Raw genomic sequence first — 12,455 nt, forward strand, 5'->3', positions numbered from 1 at the left:
ATACCTAGTAAATGTCTTATACCTGAAACAATCCAATAATTTTTATAACTGAGCAGTTAGAGAATACACATAATTTAAAAAACAGGCAAATAACTAAACAAACACCACCCCAAAAAAGACACACCACTGGCAAAAATGTATTCAAAATCTTCATTTGCAGTTGCATATTCCAACAAAATGAGATACCACCAAAACTTATTTGAATTATTAGAATAAAATGTAAAAAAAAAAAAAAAAACTCATTGCTGGAGAAAATGTAAAATAGTGCAGCCACTTCATAAGAGATTCATTCTTCTAAAGTTAATCATAGGTTTATTGTAAGATCTAGCATTCATACTCATAAGTATTTACCTAATTAATATGAAAACTATGTTAACACAAAAAACACAGACAACATAAATGTACATACATAGATTTAGAACTTTATTAATAATTACCCCAAACTGGAAGGAGCCAAGATCTCCTTTAATATGTGAATGGGTATAGCTACAGTAACACATGTATAAGATGTTTTACCATTCAGCAATTAAAAGGAAAGAGCTATCAATAAATTACATTGAGACTTTAATGTATATTGCTAAGTAAGAGATGCTAGTTTGATAAGACAACACTATTAATGATTCTATTTATATGATATTCTCAAAGAGCCAAAACTACAGAAAGTGTAACACAATCAGTGTTTGCTATGGGTTGGAGACAGGGGATCTGAATAAATGAAGCACCAGTAATCTTTAAGGCATTGAAAGAATTCTGTATTATTGTATGTAATTCTTAAATAGTGGACATATGACACTTTACTGTGGTAAAACACATAGCACCTCATACTCCACAGTATTAAGAGTGGACCTTAATAAATAGAAGTTTAAAAAATAGTAATTGAGGAATGTGAGATGGTACAGCCACTTTGCAAAGACAATTTGAATGTTTCTTATAAAACTAATCATACTCATATCATAAGATCCAGCACTTGAACTCTTTGATATTTACTCAAACTTAAAAATGAAACTTATGCCCACACAAAAATCTAAAGAGCTGTTCATACTGGTTTCATTTATGTTGTCAAAACTTGAAAGCAACAAACACGTTCTTTCATAAGTGAATAAATGAGCAAAGTGTTATACCCAAACACTGGAATACTATTCAATACTAAAGAAATGAACTATCAAACTGTGAAAATATATAGAGGAACATTAAATGCATATTATTAAGTGAATGAAGCCAAACTGAAAAGTGTATTTATAATGTGATTTTTCTCTGTATCTTGGAAAGAGCAAAACTATGGAGACAGTAAAAAGATCAGTGTTTGCCAAGATTTGGTGAGAAGAATTGACAAATATGCATTTTCATAGGATCTTTAGGGTAGTGAAACTATTCTGTATGATACTACAATGGTGGGTATACGACATTGTGTATTTGCCAAATACATAGAATGTATAAGAACCTTAATGTAAACTATGAACTTTGGGTAGTAATCTGTCAATGTAGGGTCATCCACTGAAATAGATGTATAATTATGATGCTGAAATGACAGTGAATGTAGATGTGTATGTGTGCAGGTAGGAGATATCTGCAAACTCTGTAATTTCCTTATTTTTTTTTTCCTGTGAACCTTAAACTGCTCTTAAAAAAAAGTGTCTTTAAAAAAAATTCACTGGGGAATGCCATATGAAAGGCAGCATGTGTCCAAAAAAAAAAAATCCAACTGTATTATAAATCTGAGAAATAATCACCCTTAGGAGGAGGAGAAATGTATTGATCTAAGAAACTATGTGGAATCTGAAAGACTGAGCTCAAAGGGAGCTGCACGTAAGCGTTGTACTATAGTAATAAACTTTCATCTCCTGGGTACAGGTTAACAATTCTGATTCTGTCTTACATACATACTGCGATTCATCAAGCAAGTGAAAAATGGCAGATGGTGGAAGCCACATTTCTCTTTTCTGGAGTGGAAGTTTATAGATAACCAAGAAGTGTAGGCTAAAATTATCCATGTGGTAATAGATTATAAAGTTGGAGCTTTCAGCATGAATGCATGTTTAGTTTAGTACAGACACAAATGGTTACATATGGAAATGTTTATAGACATGTAAACATACACAGGTTGGTAGCACATATATTTTCTTTCCCTCTCAGCTCAGGGAGCCTAGAAACACCAACACCCAGTAGCATGGAACACACCCATCATCCAGATCTCGGTTTCTAATACACTCTTCAATAGAAAGAACCAATTGATAATATGCACCCTTGTTATGCTGTGACAAAAACAACACTTTCTATCTGGTTTCCCATTAAAAATACATTCCCCAATCTAATCATGAGAAAAACCATTAAAAAATCCAAATTGAAGGTTTTGCTACAAAATTTGTTACTAGTTCTCAAAACTAATGAGGTCATCGAAAAAAAGGAAATCCAAAAATTGTCATAATCAAGAGTTGCCTAAGAAGAAATAATGAATTAATATATTTTGGTATACTGGGTGAATTCTAAAACAGAAAGAAGACAATAAACAACAAATAAGAAAATCCGAATAAATTATAGAATTTAGTTAATAATAATGTATGAATAAGATTTAATTATATCATGATAACATAAAATGTTAATGCTAGGGAAACTGGGTGAGGGATATATGGGAACTCTGTACTATCTTCAAAATTTTCTAAAAATATTAAAATACTCTGTATTTTTCATATTAAAGAACTCATTTCAATTATAGCATAAAGAATTAATTGGGGCCAGGTGGAGAAAAGATAAAAGTTAAAAGACTATTGTAATAATCCAAGGAGCAGATGTTTGTGGTTTCTCCTAGGAATATACCAATAAGGATGGAAAATGACAAATATCTTCAGAAATATTTAGGAATTCGAGAAAAAGTGACTAGTTATTGATTTGGGTACACTGTCAAAGAGTTAAGGTTACACACAGTTGTTGGTGACTGAGAATAATACTGGCATTTATGTTTTAAGTGGGGTTTGATGAATCTTGAAAAATGATTTTTTTTTAAAGATTTTATTTCTTTATTTGACAGAGAGAGATCACAAGTAGGCAGAGAGGCAGGCAGAGAGAGAGGAGGAAGCAGGCTCCCTACTGAGCAGAGAGCCCGATGCGGGACTCGATTCCAGGATCCTGAGATCATGACCTGAGCCGAAGGCAGCAGCTTAACCCACTGATCCACCCAGGCGCCCAAAAAATGATTTTTTTAAAAAATGCATTCAAGTGCACCTGGGTAGCTCAGTGGGTTAAACCTCTGCCTTCTGCTCTGGTCATGATCTCGGGGTCCTGGGATCGAGTCCTGCATTGGGCTCTCTGCTCAGCAGGGAGCCTGCTTTTCCCTCTCTCTCTGCCTGCCTCTCTGTCTACTTGTAATCTCCACTTGTCAAATAAAAAAAATTTAAAAATCTTAAAAAAATGCAATCAAATCGTTGCCTTAATATTAGGCAAGTTAAGGCAGAAAACAGATTAATGTACTCAGGCAAAGTCTTTGGTTTTATAGTGTGTTTACAATAGATTAACCTCTGTCATGAACATATTCAAATGATTCAAAATTGACATAGTCAATTTTCCCTCATTGAGATGGTTAGCATATTTTAAAATTGCTTTCCTGTGCAAATTTGCATACATGATTTAAATGCTTGAAACTTTTAGATATTCTTTCTGGATTTTATATGAGATAATAACAATAAGTGATTGAAATGTTAAACGATTTTACCTTCCCTCAAGTGTAATGTTATATGTAGAAAAGATGATGGAAAGAAATAAAACTGACAATTTTCTTCCCTATCTAGAGTAAGATCACATGCCCCCTGCTACAGATTTAATAAGTTCAGTGAATGTTTTTTTCTTTAGTTTTATATATTGATCTAGTTTAAGGAAAAAAAAAATGTCTTGAATAACACTAAAATTCATTGACATAAGGCACATTTTCTGACTCAAACAGAAGCATCAAAACTCAATAGAAAACTATTTTATTATAAAAGACTCAATTAATCATTTGAATCTTAACTATGCTTCCAAATTAGTTTGACACAGAAATAGTGAAAGTGCACTAATGATTTGATGGAAAAAACAAAACGTTCCTTCAATTAAAAAAAGAAAAAGTTGTAAAGCTGGTAATATCATTAAAGGCATGACTTTCATTTCCTGACTTTTAAAAACTATTTTTGTTAAAAGTTTTAGTGAAATGGATACATCAACAGTGCCACATAGATAATTTATATGTCATGATTCTTTGACAATAGCTGCACTTGCAGATGTGTTTCTTGATAACAGTACATTTTCGCTTTAGGGAGTGATAAGCTCCCTCTTGTAAAGCTGATGTCAGCAAACCCGACCAGTTTGATCTTCATAAGGTTATGCTTTGAAAATTAATGGGACAGCTACATATAAAATCAAAATCAATTTACTATTTTCTACAGTGGGACAAGAATGAATTATCCAATATAACGTGTGGAATGCTATAAAGGCTGCAATCTCATCTCACTATTCTTATGTTTTTTTAATAAACTGCTCATGATTTTTTTCTTGCAGTTTATGATATCAAAGGGACTCTTCTGTAAAATTACAGCAATAAATTTCACCTTATGCTGGACAGATTTTATTTCTTTTCTCTCTGTCATCCTGTTTTGCAAATAATCAAGACATGACAAAATTGATTAAAGATTTATCTTGCCTTCATCAAATAAAATAACTGCCTTACTAAGTTTAAAAAAATGGCAGTGTAAAAGCAGAACTAAGTTTAGATTAAGCTGCTACTATCTAACACCACTCAAAGAAACAAGTGATATCCAGGTAAACCAAAATAGTTGCCTTTATTATCACTGAATACTTAATTCCTCAGAGTCCAAGATAAAGTGGATTTCTTTATTACCAGTGGCATTTGGCAAAAGTTGTTAATCAGTTATAAAAAAATGTATTGTTTACTACCATCTGCTGTCACATCTGTTTTACAAATACATGGCTCCAAAGAGATTATATATAGGTTGAATATATAACAGATACTTCTAGATATATTTTTAAGTGCTAAGAAGTTTTTTTTTAAATATCTAACATTTGAATTTTTAGGATTTTTGTCAGAACACTAAAAGACATTATTGATTTTTTTTTTGCAAATTCTTGGGTATTTTTTTAATCTATTTCCTCCAAGAACATTGACATCTAATCATTTTTATAATTCATTATATAATTTATTTTTTCTAAAAACCTTCCTTTTCATTCTCTTTTTAACTAAAATTATAAAGAAGATATGAAATCTGTATAGACATATACAGTTTTAATTTTTCTGGACTTGTCCCCTACAATATTTAATTCATCCTGCAAGAATCCTTCTCATCCTAACTGTTCACACATACAGACACTGCCCACTTCAAATGCTTGCCACTGCCTCATATCTTACACCTGGTATTCCCATTTCTTTGAAATGGGAATATCTTAAGAATTGTAAAATTCACACTATGGGGAGACTTAATAGAAATCTCTATTTATCAATCACTGAGCATATTTTATAATGCTTGCTGTATTTGTGTGCAATATACACCAGTTTTTTTTTAACCTTCACTGTTTTGCCTGATATTATTTTTAACCAACACTCTTGTATCATAATGCTACAGTATAGTCCTTAGTCTTCTATAATTCATTCTGCCACGAAAAAGCACAATATGGAAAGCTATGGAGTAATATATACATAAGTAAGACAAGAGTGTACTATAAACACCCCTATTAAGGAAACCAATCTCAGAATTGAAACACTGCAATTTATAAATTGGATAACTTTCCTTAGGACTGAAGGGAGGCCCACCCAGTTCTGAGATGTCTAATAGTACTCACCTCTCTCCGGTAAGTGGCACTTCCATTGGTAATCCATAAAGTTGGCCTATAAAATATGGGATCATGAATGCCCAGAATTTCTTCCAGTGTCCTCACCCAACTCCTCACAAACATTCCAGACCAACCTTTATCCCTACTAAACATGAACATTTTGTTACTCAAACTTATCCAAGCATTTGCTCATACCCTAAACTTCTCTACATTTTCCATTTTACCCTTTTGCCTGTCCAGTGAGGATACTGCTTCCCTTTGGCACTACCAATTTGCTGACAATTTTCCCCTATCTACCCTATATCCCAGAGGTTTAGATATGAGCCCTATTTCTTCCTCATTGCTTTCACACTTACCAGAAGTAAAAAGATAACTAAAGTTAAAGTTGTCTAGATCTAGGATGTTAGCATAATGTAGAAATTAATAATTGTGTGCCTGTTAATATTGTACAAAACTAGTAGTAGAATAATTCATATATTATCAAATGCTAATTTGTCCCTAGAAGACTTAAATATATTTAAACATAAAAATAGAGTTTTAGGACTATAAAAATTCTTTTAATATGTCTGTCCACAAAGTCTGCTTTTATATGTCTGTCCACAAAGTCTGCTGAATGAGAAATTTTCATGCACTTTATTTGGATCCTTCAGTGTCTTCAAGGATTGTTATTAAACAAAATCAGTATGAAATTTGGTAATTTTTTTCTATTGGTAGTAAAAATATTTAAATGACCCTGATGCTTCAACAAAAATGCCATAGAATTTACAACTGATCTTTTACAAGATCTTCAAATTAAGAACCAATTTAAAATTTGTAGTTCTCTTGAAGGTTTTAGCAGCACACAATTTTGATAAAATGCAGAATGTGAATTGAAAAATCATTTAAGATTTATGTATCTCTAAAGCTCATTACAGAAATAGGCTCACAGTTCCATTAAGCAGCAACACCTGCTTTTTTTTTTTCAGTTCTAGTTGCAAGAGAGTAAATTTAATCTATTGAACAACTAATCTAGTAACATATATTTTGCATGAAATATACATGAAAACCAATTATAGAGATTGTTGACTCTAAAGTATGCTTGTGCCTGTAAAGCTTTGTTTTTCGTTTTGAAACAAATGTGTTCTTGGTGTAATGCATATCAAAAAAATATATATTTCATGATAATTTAAAAATAAAATTTTATGCCTGTAAAGCTTTGTTTTTCATTTTGAAACAAATGTGTTCTTGGTGTAATGCATATCAAAAAAAATATATTTCATGATAATTTAAAAATAAAATTTTAGTTATTATCTATTCCCATTTTTATTTTGAAACTTTTTTTAAGTAAAATAAGGTGAAGGGTACCTGGGTGGCTCAGTGAGTTAAAATCTCTGCCTTCAGCTCAGGGCATGATCCCAGGGTCCTGGGATGGAGCCCCACATCGGGCTCTCTGCTCAGCAGGGAGCCTGCTTTCCCCCCTCTCTCTGTCTGCCTCTCTGCCTGTTTGTGATCTCTATCAAATAAATAAATAAAATATCTTTTTAAAAAGTAAAATAAAATAAGGTGACTTTTCTTATGAAAACTGACAGGAATGTACACTACTTTTAAAAAGGGAGAGGAAAAAAAAAAAGCATTAAGCAATTTGCATTTCTGGATAATTCCTGAATAATAATATTCATTTTTATCCAAATAAAAATGGGAAGGGATAACTGTTTTTAAATTAGCCCACTCTGCATAGAAATATGAGTCCCTAGAAAATAGAGAAAATTATATATAACTGACAGAATTTTAAGGATTAAGTGAGATCTTATTTGTGTGGCTTGGAACATATTTACTGCCTAAATATCCTCATTGGCATTATACAGTGCCCTCCAGCTCCACCCCCACCTCGCCTACCAGGCTTCTGGAAAACAGAGGTACAGGTCCAGGTGACTTTGGGCATAGCACATCTTGCTTACTGAAAGCAAAGGCTCCTTCTTTTAAAACAAAGCAGGCATCCTTGATGATATCTCAATTACCTTTCACACTGATTTCATTCTTCCCTTTTCTAGAATAGAGCACAGTTATAGCTGACCAGTATTATTGTCCTGTCCTATAAAACCCAAATAGCCTGACAACCTTCCTTCATTCTGTCTAATCTGTTTTCTATTTAGTTTAAACTGACAGTTTCCTTCCTGGGGGCTCATTAAGTTCTTGGTTCACACCCACACTAATCTCCTTATCAAATGGTTGCTTAGCCATACACGTAATGTTTTCTTCTGAACATGCTTTTTCTCTCTCTCTCTCTTTTTTTTTTTTTTTTACAATACGGATAAGCTGAGAATTTCCAAGTTTAAGTGTTATACTTCTTGCTTAATAATTCTGTCTTCAATTTTCTTTTTCTTACATTTTACTGCAAGCAGACAGGACAAACCAAGCTACTCCATCACTACTTTGTTCAGAATTTTTTTTTCTGCTGAATATGTAATTTCATTGTTCATGAGTTCTACTTTTTTACAAAACACCAGAACATGGATACAGTTCATCCAAGTTCTTTGTCATTTTATAACAAGCATTGCCTTCTTTCTGATTTTTTTTTTTAAGATTTATTTATTGAGAGAAAGGCGGGGAGAGAGAGGCAGAAAGAACCTCAAGCAGACTCCCTGCTGAGTGGAGAGTCCCACTTGAGGCTCAATCTCATGACCCACGAGATCATGACCTGAGCTGAAATCATGAGTCAGAAGCTTAACTAACTGAACCATTTAGGTGCCCCATCTTCTAGTTTTTAATAGCATGTTCCTCATTTCCTTAATAGAATATCCCTGAGCATCCATATTGCTATCAACAAACTGTTCTTGATTATGTTCTCTCTAGCAAGATGAAAGAGCTCTCTAGAGCTCCCTGCTTATCTTTCTGTATCCTATCCAAAATTACCTGCCAAAATCCTTTCCCAGCAATATTGGCTTTTTATAGCATATAGTTCAACACTCCTAGTTTGTACCCATTATCCAGTTTCAAGATTTTGGGGTATTTGTTACAGCAGCACCCCATCTCTCAGTTCCAATTTCTGTCTTAATTTAGTCTGCTATAACAAATTACCACAAACTGGCTTAAACAACAAATCTTTATTTCTCATAATTCTGGAGGCTAGGAAGTCTAAGTTCAAAGTGCTCTCAGATTTGGTGCCTGGTGAGAACCTACTTCCTGTTTGCAGGTTAAGAATTCTCATCCTAGCCTCACAGAAAGGCTAGCTCTCTCACCTCTTCTTATATGGGCATTAATTTCACTTATGAGGGCTCAAATGTCATAACATCATTATTTCTCAAATGTCCCCCTCAACTACTATCATACTGGGGATTAGGTTTTGACATATGAATCTTGAGACCACAAACATTAACTCCATAACAATCACCAAATGTCACACACACATTGATATATACTTTGGATATGTTCCATGTGTTACTTATTCTGGAACCACTTTAAGGGAATAAAATTCCTATTTCCTTTGTGAAACAGAGGAAAAAGTGTATGGTGAAACCAAGGGATGGCTTTTTAAGGTTTCTGCTGCAATATAGCACAGCTCAATTTATGTTACTCTTTTTGGCTAAAGCAAGTGACCAAAATGGTCATATTTCTCTTTTATTTCAATGTGGAAATAAATCTCTCTGTCAGTATGGCATTGCAAGTCACATGGCAATGGGTGGGGTGTGGTAATTTTTCTCCAGAGGGAACAGAAAATAGGTATACACACACACACACACACACACACACACACACATTGATTTTGGGGAGAACTGATATTTTTCTTATAACTGAGTCTATCCTAAGGTCTTGTACTTTTTAAACTTTATTTAAGTCTATTTTGTATATATTTGAAGGCTTTTTTATACATATTATTAAGAAAAAAGTTCCATTTGATGCCCAGATAGTTTATCATTTTATTGTTATATTAAATAGGACTTTTCTCTTACTGTATATTTAATTTGAACCACTTTAAAAATATTTTGTTTATTTATTTGAGAGTGACAAAGCACACAGAAGTTGGAGGGGTGGGAGAGGAGAAGGTAAAGCAGACTCCCTGCTGAGTAGGAAGCCTGATGGGGGCTCCATTCTAAAACCCTTTCTCCCTCCGCCCCCAGAGATCATGACCAGAAACAAAAGCAGATGCTCAACTGACTGAGCCACCCAGGTACCCTAATTTGAACCATTTTTAATTGACTTTTTGTATTACTCTTTAATAAACAAATATTTTTAAAGACTCCTGTCTGGGAGACAATATAAATGCATAAAGTAGACAGTGTCTCTGCTCTTAAACAGCTTATCAGAGATAAGATATTCCACTAGTGACATTTCTAATGAAATTTAATATAGTAGGTGACAAATATATAAATGGTTTGACTTCAGATATGATGGATTTAGGTCTGTTTTGCCACACTGGACAATTAATTCAATTGAGCTGAGTAGGTTGACAATATGTGGCTCTGTAAGCATCTCTCCTGAACCGGAAAATTTTATGCAATAATAAAATCATACATGTGAAAGAAAAATCTTCTCTGTCCAAGGGATGTTACATAATACAGGCAGGGATGTTACATAATACAGGCTTTCCAAATAAGAGATATAGATAAAATATTGTAGAATGCCAATGAAGCGATTAATTTGATTGGCATAGCCACTGAAGCTTAGAGCAAAATGTTTTATTTTCAATGTTCTGAAGATAAGCTAAATTTTTGATAATTTTAGATGATGGATGCAACAAAGCAGTAGTGATTGAGTTCTATTCCAAAAATCACATAGGGTTTAATTTTTTTAATCACATAGGTGCTTGAACAAAATGATTACTATTTAAAATGTAAATGTATATGGGTGACTGGGTGGCTCAGTGGGTTAAGCCTCTGCTTACAGCTCAGGTCATGATCTCAGGGTCCTGAGATCTAGCCCCATATTGGGCTTTCTGTTCTGCAGGGAGACTGCTTCCCCCATCTCTCTCTGCCTACTTGTGATCTCTCTCTCTGTCAAATAAATAAATAAAATATTTTTTAAAAATTAAAAAATAAAATGTAAATGTATAGCTTTGATTAAAATGATGGAAGCCCTTATAATTTGATTTTAGTTTTATACTTGAGAGCCAAAGAAACTTCAGTCCTATAGAACTAGTCTGACAACAGGTGTGCCTGGATGGCTCAGTCAGTTTTGTCTGCCTTCTGCTCAGGTCAGGATCCCAGGGTCCTGGGATCGAGCCCCATGTGAGGCTCCCTGCTCAGTTTGGAGTCAGTTTCTCCCCTTCCCTCTCTCCCTCTTCATGCTTGTGCTCTTTCTCTATTGCTTCCTCAAATAAACAAAGTATTGAAAAATATATTCTGACAGTCATAACTACTATGCAATTAGTTATTGTGTCAAATATTTTGTCAACTACCTTATATACCATATTATTTAATATTTAATAAGCTCTTACGAAACAGGGATAATTAATTTATGTTGTAGATTCAAACTCTGAGGTTTAGAGTGATTATGTAATCAACAAAGCATCAATAAGTTAGAAGCCAGGGCTTGAAATCTAGTATGTTTTATCCAAATTGGTACATTAAATACCAATTCCCATTGTTTAGGAAAAAAAAAATGTTTTATGTGTATGTTATGTGTTTGATAATTTGGAAGATGAAGAAACCATAATTTTGGAAACTGGCTAAGAGATGAAAATATTTAAGGGTCATCTGTTAAAAAAAATTGAATTAGAAATTTTCAGTGAAATATTGGTTAAAATCTTAAAAACAGAATTTTTATGTGACAATGTCAGATACATTGTAGTTCTACTGTTTCACACAGATGCCAAACAGAAGATTAACAAGCAAAATTATGTTATAAAGTTAGAAAATTAGAAAGTTATACAAGAAAAAATTGAAGACACCAATGTGAAATTATAAACATTGCGTTAGCACATTTTCAAGTATTTCCTTATTTTTAAAAGGTAATTTCTATGCCCAACATGGGGTTTAAACTTAGAACCCTGAGATAAAAAGTTCAGAAGGAACTCAAACACCTGGAAGCTAAAGACCACCTTGCTTAAGAATGCTTGGATCAACCAGGAGATCAAAGAAGAACTGAAACAATTTATAGAAACCAATGAGAATAAAGATACTTCGATCAAAAACCTATGGGATACAGCAAAGGCGGTCCTAAGGGGGAAATGCATAGCCATCCAAGCATCCCTCAAAAAAATTGAAAAATCCAGAACACACCAGCTGTCTCTACACCTTAAAGAACTGGAGAATCAACAACAAATCAAACCAACTCCACACTTAAGAAGGGAAATCATCAAGATTAGAGCTGAGATCGATGAGGTAGAAACCAGAGATACAATAGAACATATCAATGAAACTAGAAGCTGGTATTTTGAAAGAATCAATAAGATCGATAAACCATTGGCCACACTAATCCAAAAGAAAAGAAAGAGAGCTCAAATTCATAAAATTATGAATGAAAAGGGAGAGATCACAATGAACACCAATGAAGTAGAAACAATCATCAGAAGTTATTATCAACAGTTATATGCCAATAAGCTAAGCAATCTAGATGAAATGGATGCATTCCTGGAAAACTATATACTCCCAAAATTGAACCAGGAAGAAATTGACAACCTGAATAGACCAATATCTAGTAACGAGACTGAAGCTGTGATCAAAAAC

Source organism: Mustela erminea, chromosome 2, assembly GCF_009829155.1.
Source record: "Mustela erminea isolate mMusErm1 chromosome 2, mMusErm1.Pri, whole genome shotgun sequence".
NCBI classification, from domain to species: domain Eukaryota; kingdom Metazoa; phylum Chordata; class Mammalia; order Carnivora; family Mustelidae; genus Mustela; species Mustela erminea.